The following is an 8670-nucleotide window of genomic DNA, read 5'->3' as shown; positions in this document are numbered from 1 at the left end:
CCTTATGTTTCAAACATTTTCACATTGTTTTTGGCTATTTATTTTTCTACAGGACCGTTATAATCAGCATGTCTAATCAAAACAAAATCCTCTTGGTGTTTTGGTAGGATGATGTTGGGAGAAAAGAAATAGTGCACATAATTGGATTAAACACAATATTGGCTTATGACATGACCCCATCACTAGTCCAGTGTTGGAAGTGTAATTTGACTTAGGAAAATTGAACATCTTTATGATGTCAAGTCATCCTATCCAAGGTCTGGGGATGTTTAAGTATTCTTTTGTAACCCTCTTTAGTATTTAAAACATTTCATGTCACTTTTGCAATAGAAATATATATATATATATATATATATATATATATATATATATTTCAATATATAAATAGAAACACACACACAAACACACACACACACATATAGGCTAAGCTGGGTGGTACTCTTCCCACTTTCTCAATGAGACAACACAGTATAATACTATATGTATATATAGACTGTTTCCTTTGAATTTCTTTTCTGAGTACGGTATATAACACCATGTTATACTTTAACTGGTTGTTTTCTGTATATATGAAAACTGGTGGTGAATTTACATTAATTTTGTACTCAGCCATACAAAATTAATTCAGATATAGTAAGTAATGGTTAATTTCCCATCCTCCTTTCCAATTTGTGAAAATCTTCGTTATTCCATTCCTTTATTATTTTTTTTAAACACGACATTATTGGGGAACAGTGTGTAATTCCAGGATTTTTCCAACTCAAGTTGTTGTTGTCCTTTCAATCCTAGTTGTGGAGGGCGCAACTCAGCTCCAGGTCCAGTTGCAGTTGTTAGTTGGAGGGGGTGCAGCCCACCACCCCTTGTGGGAGTCGAGGAGTCGAACCGGGAACCTTGTGGTTGAGAGCCCGCGCTCCAACCAACTGAGCCATCTGGCCACCCGGGAGCTGAGCCAGCAGCTCATTGACTTCATTCTAGTTGTGGAGGGCGCAGCTCGCTGGCCCATGTGGGAATTGAACCAGCAGTCCCGTTGCCCAAAGCTCGCGCTCTAACCAACTGAGCCACCTGTCCGTCCCATTCCTTTATTCTTATGTAGAACTTCTATAAAGTCCCGTTTGGAAAGCAACTGATAAAAGTGAACTGGCATCTTAAAATGCTTAACCGTAGAGCTGGGAGGACTATGGTGGAGCTGGGCCCCTTGTTGACTCTCTGGTCCTGACTTCCTGTTGGATTTTGTGGTAATTACCCAGGGAGGGATGTGTATATATAGAATAGCCATTTTTAAACCGGGGCTGTTCTTTTTCATGTGGGCAGTTGGTTGGAGCCCCAGGTTGGAGGTGTGTGTTCCCGCACTGCAGTGGTGGTTTTTGTTTCTTTTTTCTTTTCCCGAATAAACCAGTTTTGATGGATTTTCCAGAGAGTTATTTTTGCCAGTCGACATTTTGGGGGCTTTTCCGGGATCCAGAGAAGAACAGAACTCTAGTGGCCATCTAGCTGATGAGCAAACCAAATAGGCGCCTCCTGAGCCGTTTGCAGCTCCAATGCTTTGCTCCTCGGCTTAGGGACTGTGGGGTAAGTTCTATCCTGTATATGAGCCAATGTTTTTTTTTTTGTTTTGTGTGTGTGTGTCTGGTGCTCTCCAGGTTTTATTTGGGAATTGTTTGAAAATTTTTGTGTGTGTTTGTTTGTTGCTCTGTGTGTGTGTGTGTGTGTGTGTGTGTGTGTGTGTATGCGTTAAAGGCCTATTTGTCTATGTTGTCTGGGTACTTGTGGTACATTGGCTTGAATTCTTTGGAAAAATAAGCTGTACTTGGAGACAAAGACTGGCCTTCGCCTAACGCCCCTTTGGGGATAAAAAGTTTATTTCTACTGAAATTGGTCAGTCTTGGCTAGTATTACACTGTGTTGTCTTATTGAGAAAGTGGGAAGACTACCACCCAGCTTAGCCTATAGTTTAACTCCCTGAGAGTTGGCTATTTCTCTGGAACCGGTTTTCATCCTTCAGCCTTATGCTCAGTGATCAGACTGTTCCAGAGTGAGGCAGGCTGAAGACTTGCAGGTTATTTGAGCTGTGAATTGTTTTTGGGCCCCGTGTTTTTAAAAAAAAGGGATCCCTGATGTCTAAGCCTTCTAAAATTGTCCCTCCTCCTGGGACACCAACCGAGTATATGTTTAAAATCCACAGGGAATTTTCATGCACGTATTTAACTAAATGGACAGATCTGACTAAGAGTAATTTTGCAAATCAGTGGCCACTTTGGGGAACTTTTGAGATTCCGAAACTTGATCTTTTTAAAATTAAATTGGATAGTAACAACGTTGTAACTGAAAAAGAGGAATGGAATGTCTATTTGGAGTGGTACATTGAGGCTGTCAAGCAGAACTAAAATCTAAAGTTGTGATTTTACAAAATAAAGTCTCAAAGTTAATGAAGGCTGTTAAAAATTCTAAAAGAGATAGAATGGCGGCTGAAAACTCGTGCTTTTTGTCTACAATACTGCCTTGCACTTCCCCCACTGCTCCATTGTCTCACACTCCACCTCCTACTCCATCTTGCTCTTCATTGTCACCTCCCCCACTTTTAGCTCAACCCCCAGCCACACCTCCTCTCAAATCTCCTCTCTCTTCTTCCTCAGAACTTATCAGTACTTTTCCATTTACGATTAAACCCTCTGAAGATCCTAAAAAACCCCACATTTCCTATGTCCCCTGGACAAAAGCTGAGTTATGAGCCATTGTAAAGGATTTTCCTAACTGAGGATTCTAATAAATTTGCTGAGGAATTTGATATTTCTACTCAAGCATATCAATCTGGGTTTTCTGATTTGTACCAGTTGATCCATATGTTGGTTGGTGAAGGCCAAGCTAGACATTGGATGAGGATTGCCGGATGGGAGCATCCTGAAAGGGATTTAGAAAAACAAACCTTCCTCAATTATTGGGAGGAAGCCAAGGAACTTGCTCGAAAGCTACATCGAGCAATTCCCAAGGCTTTTTCAAGGTATATCAATTGGAGCAAAATTCACACTTGCTCACAAAGGCCTGATGATACTGTTCATGACTATTATAATAGGTTTCAGGTGGTTTTTTAGGAGCATTCTGGTCTTCCTTCAAATGTTGACTAAACACGTGTAACTTTTAATTCTTTGTTTGTCAATGAGCTGGAAAAAAACCTTTCCCTCCTGGTTAGGAGATCCAGGAAGGGATGGGAAACTACCCTAGACTTGGTAAATTTAGCTAATGAGCTTGCTAGTACCTTAGATGAGTCACCTAAAAACAAGATCACCAAGACTTTTGATTTTCAGCCATGGCAAATGGGAGACCCTGTGGGAAATCAAAGAATTACAACTTTTTGCCACTACTGCAAGGAGCAAGAACATTGGAAAAGGGATTGCCATAAGTTGAAGTGTACAAGACGCTCTCTGCCAACTAACCAGTCTCTTTCAGGCCTTTCTGATCCCTAGTGATGGGGCTCTGAGAAGTTACAGGATTTTTTTTCCAGTCCTTCCCCTTAGTCATCTTGGAGAAACAGATTTATGTATCTGAACCTATGTCCTTTTTATCTAGGTCCCTTAAGAGGTGAATATTAACATTGGTTTCTCTTTAGTTCTTCTGCCCCTACCCATTTTTGTAGACAGAAATTTCTTAGAGAAGCATGCTGGATTTTCTTCCTCCTGAGACTGAGGAAGCCCCTTATGGCTGCCTGACATTTACAGACCACCTCCTGGCTCCTCGTGACGATTTATAAAAAACTCCTCTGGGTAAAGCTGATTTCTAATGGTTTACTGATGGTTCAGACTATTTAAAAAAAAAAAAAAGACACCGGTGAGTACTGTGTTGGTTATGCTGTCATAACTCCTTCTGAAGTCATTGAGGCAGCACCTTTGCCTCTGGCCACTTCAGCACAGCAGGCTGAATTATATGCCCTCACTCGAGTATGCATTTTAACAAGGGATAAAGCTGTCAACATTTATACTGACAGCAGATATGCCTTTGGGGTGACCCATGATTTCGAAATGCTATGGAAACAACTTGGTTTCCTTACCTCCATTTGAAGTCTGGCAACTAGACTTCATACAGCTTCCCCCATCTTATGGATACAAATATATTTTAGTCATGATATGTATGTTTTCTCACTGGACTGAACCTTTCCCTTGCAGACAAGCTAATGCACCTGCAGTGGCTAAAGCACTGTTAGAGAAGATTATTCCTATTTGGGGAACTCCTCTTGAGCTCCACAGTAATCGAGGAACCCATTTCACTGGGCAGGTGCTGAAACAAGTCTGTGCTGTTTGGCCAGTCCTACAACAGTTTCACTGTGCTTACCATTCTCAATCTTCAGGATTGGTTGAATGCACTAATGGTATTATTAAAACTCAATTGGCATCGTCAGGTAGGATAATCCTTACCTGTTCCTCTTCGGAGGGCAGATTAGAACGTGATGATTGGAGTTCACATGATTCATGAATAACGTCTCTGCGTTATCAGGTCTTGCAACACCCTGATTGTTCCTATCTGACTAAAAAAACAAAAAACTCAATTGGCAAAATTTACAGAAACTCTTCAAATACCTTGGCCAAAAGCATTGCCATTAGTCCTTTTAAATCTTCAGATTTCTTTTTGGGACTCATAAGCTCTCACCTTTTCAGATAATTACAGGACATCCTATGCATTTAGCCCCTGCCACATAAGCTAGGTTGGTATATTTTAATTATATCTTTAACTTTGATCTATTTAAGCTCCACTTCTGATGCCGGTCGACATTGAACACCAGCTGTTTCCCTATCCATGCACTCTTTCCCATGATGTAAAAGATGACACCCAGAAGAGATCTGTAGGGACAGAGCCATGAGTGCAGTTTTCCAGGCTCTCAGCCTCACATGGAAAGGTGCTGGCTCAGGTAGTAAATGGCCATCAGCTGTGGCTAGTTGGCCGTCAGCTGTAACCAGTGAGCCATTGGCAACTAATATAACTGTCGTGGCTACGCTAGCAGAAAATGGGGGCTAGCAAGAAGATGGTGGCTGAGCCTGCAAGCGGCGCAGTGAGGGTTGAGAATTGTGTGGCTCCTGTTTCCTGTTTCTCCAACCCAGCCGCCAGCGAGAATATAGTGGTGTGACTCCCCTACCTATGGCTCCGTGGGTGTTCCTTTTTGGCCTCACCATGTCCTGTGTTCTTATGTGGGGAGCGGGACCAGAGACCCCGCAGGCCGCCCTGCGCGACAAATGACGCAGTGAGCAGGGTACGGTGCCAGCCAAAGCTCTCCGCGGATGGTGGAGCAGTTTATACATATGAATACTCAGTCTCAGGAAGATCAGGAGGAGCAGCTGCTGGAGAGCTGGACCCTCGTGGAGGGGTGGGAAGATGTGGACCGTTCCCCAACCAGCACAGGCCGGAGAAAGTGAAGGTCATTACGCCCCTGTGGGCTGGGAAGTTCTTGCTGAGACAGCCCGGATGTAGGACTTGTAGTCCCAGGAGGAAACACTTGCTGAGTCCTCCGTGGGAGATGAAGGGGAGATCAAGGTCATCCCTCACCCCCAGGACAGCCCTGGCGAATGACTATGGACTATGGGGAATGCCTTCCATCCCTAATTTAATGGACCACTTGACTGTTTGGGAACATACCACCATGTAGTGGAACTGGCGGATGTTTGCTTTTGTGTCTTGACCAGCTGCCATTGAGAATATGTAAGCACCTTGACTGTGAGCCGCTGTTGTTCCAGCACGGTACCCTGAGAGGCCCAGAGAGAGTGGCAGTGCCCTGAGAGCCCTGGCTGTGTCCTGGAAGTCTGGCTGAGCCCAGAGAGAGTGACAATGCCCTGAGAAGCCCTGGCTGAGTCCAGGAAGTCTGGCTGTGTCCAGAGAGAGTGGCAGTGCCCTGAGAGGCCCTGGCTGTACCCGAGGAGATTAGTGGTACCCTAAGAAACCCAGGAAGTCTGGCTGTGCCCAGAAGTACTGGTGGTGCCCTGAGAAACTCTGGCTATGCCCAAAGAGAGTGGCAATGCCTTGAGAGGCCTGGCTGTGTCCAGGATATTGTATTCACCTCCAGGCTCCTCGCACAGGGCCCCTCACGGAAGACGCTTATTGCGTAGATTGTGAGGCGAGAGCCTGTAGGGGTGGAGTGTGGGGACAAAGCCATGAATGCAGTTTCCAGGCTCTCAGCCTCACATGGAAAGGTGCTGGCTCAGGTAGTAAATGGCCATCAACTGTGATTGGATGGCCATCAGCTGTGGCTAGTTGGCCATCAGCTGTAACCAGTGAGCCACTGGCAACTAAGATAACTGTCGTGGCTACGATAGCAGAAAATGGGGGCTAGCAAGAAGATGGTGGCTGAGCTAGCAAGCGGCGGAGTGAGGGTTGCGAACAGTGTGGCTCCTGCTTCCTGTGTCTCCAACCCAGCTGCCAGCGAGACTATAATGGTATGACTCCCCTACCTATGGCTCCGTGGGTGTTCCTTTTTGGCCTCACCATATCCTGCGTCCTTATGTGGGGAGCGGAACCAGAGACCCAGCAGGCCACCCTGCGCGACAAGTCCCTTCTGACATCGAGAGACAAAAGGCTGAACAGACACTGAGGGACTAGAAGCTGAACAGACATCGAGGGACAAAAAGCTGGACATTGGAAAACCTGACACTAGAAGACCTGTTGATCAGTGATCTTTAGAGACAAGATCTTGATCAAGAGGGGGAATGATAAAAGTGAACTGGCATCTTAAAACGCTTAACCATAGAGCTGGGAGGATTATAGGTGGAGATGAGCCCCTTGTTGACTCTCTGGTCCTACTTCTTGTCAGACTTTGTGGTAACTACCGAGGGATGCCGGATGTATACAACAGTAATCTTGGAACTGGGGCTATTCTTCACGTGGGCAGCTGGTTGGAACCCCAGGTTGGAGGTGTGCGCTCCCGCACTGTGGTGGTGGTTTGGTTTTTTTCTTTTCCCCGAATAAACCGTTCTTTTGGTGGATTTTCTGGAGAGTTATTTTTGCCAACCCACACATCCCACCCTTCTTACTTTTGTCTTTGGTTTTCCATAGTAATAATTATCATTTGGTCTATAAATGTAGCAGCTTAAAAGATCTCTTACCATTTAACCATCTTTACATTAATTGGTTATGGTGCATTATTTTTTTAATATCCTGCACTGGATTATGTTGGATAACACTTCGGACTTTTCCATTATGGTTCAAGGCTGCCACATCGACAACCAGCGTTGCAATACTTCTCTGGCTGAGAAATTCATCTGTAAGCAGGAGAATGCGTTCATAGAACCCCACTCAAGCGGCACCCAGAGTCTAGGGTTAGCAAAAATTACTCTGGAGCGGAAGGGCAGAAGCGGTAGGAAGGCAGGACTCCTCGACCCCCAGGACAGGGACGCTAAGATCCCAAACTTGCAGCGTACTCCTCCCTCACTCAAGGGAGCCAGGTGTCCGGGGCCCCTCCCTGGTCCCTGCCCCTACCCAGCGGCCCGCCCCGGAAAACCTCGGCCCCGCCCCTCCGATTCTGACCCCGCCTTCTCGAGCGGGAGGTAGCCCCGCCCGCCTCCTCGGACGCCTCCACCCCCATCCCCGCCTTCTGCTTCTCAGGCCTTCAGTCGGCTCCCTGCGCGCCTGCGCATTAGCCAGCACCAGGCCTTGTGGGCGGAGCTCGCGCACGCGCCCGGCCCCGCCTGCGGCCCCGCCCACCCCGCCCGGCCCCGCCTCCGCACACACGCACTTCCCGCCACGCCTCCCCGCCCTCCTCCTCCCAGCCCCGCCCAGCCCAGCCAAGCGAGCGAGGCGCGATGGACGGTCGAGTGCAGCTGATCAAGGCCCTCCTGGCCCTGCCCCTCCGGCCCCAGGCGCGTCGGTGGAGGAACCCGATTCCCTTCCCCGAGACGTTTGACGGAGACACCGACCGGCTCCCGGAGTTTATCGTGCAGACGGGCGCCTACATGCTGGTGGACGAGACCCTGTTCTCCAGCGATGCCCTGAAGGTGACGTTCCTCATCACCCGCCTCACCGGGCCGGCCCTGCAGTGGGTGATCCCCTACATCAGGAAGGAGAGCCCCCTGCTCAATGATTACCGGGGCTTCCTGGCCGAGATGAAGCGGGTCTTTGGCTGGGTGGAGGACGAGGACTTCTAGGCCGGGAGACCCTCGGGCCTGGGGGGCGGGTGCTCGGGGGAGGGTCCGCGCGCCAGTCGCCACCGCCCAGACCGCCACCGGCGTCCTCCCGCCGCGCCTCCCCCGCCCTTACGTTCGAGTCGCCGTGATCCTCCCCGCGCTCCTGTCCCCTCCCGCGTAGTGCTTGCCTTTGTTCCAGGAATAGCGCTCCAGGTCCCGCTGCTGCAGCGGGGCCTCTCTCTGGAGCGCGCCGCCGCCGCCGCCGCCGCCGCCCCCCCCCTCGGGCCAGCCCGGCCCCTCCCACGCACACTTGGACTCGGTCCTGGGCTCCAGCTGCGAGCTGGGCTCCCGCTGCACGCTGGACGGACCCCCACAGCCCGGCCGCTCCCTGTCAGGCTACCAGGCCTGCATCGATGTGCCCGGAGACCTGCGCGGCGGCTGCCATCACCATCCGCCGCGTCCCAGCGACAGACTGCAGCCTCCAGCGATCTGGTCTCACCCGGGAGGTGTCCGACTGAGCTGGCCACGGCCCCTGGACAGTGATTCCAACAGCTCACCGCCTCCCTGGAGGGGC

The 8670-nt window shown here is 48.8% G+C and overlaps 1 non-coding gene across 1 annotated transcript; it reads left to right on the top strand.

Annotated features, from left to right (window-relative positions):
* The first annotated feature begins 4383 nt into the window (after nt 1-4383).
* Nucleotides 4384-4517, top strand: LOC117030381 (U8 small nucleolar RNA). The gene has a single exon (XR_004424381.1). It is a non-coding gene; the product is annotated as a U8 small nucleolar RNA (small nucleolar RNA).
* Nucleotides 4518-8670: the final 4153 nt, after the last annotated feature.

The sequence above is a fragment of the Rhinolophus ferrumequinum genome, chromosome X, assembly GCF_004115265.2.
Source record: "Rhinolophus ferrumequinum isolate MPI-CBG mRhiFer1 chromosome X, mRhiFer1_v1.p, whole genome shotgun sequence".
Lineage (NCBI taxonomy): Eukaryota > Metazoa > Chordata > Mammalia > Chiroptera > Rhinolophidae > Rhinolophus > Rhinolophus ferrumequinum.
The sequence above is the reverse complement of the archived record's forward strand: the minus strand, read 5'-3'. Positions and strand labels throughout refer to the sequence as shown.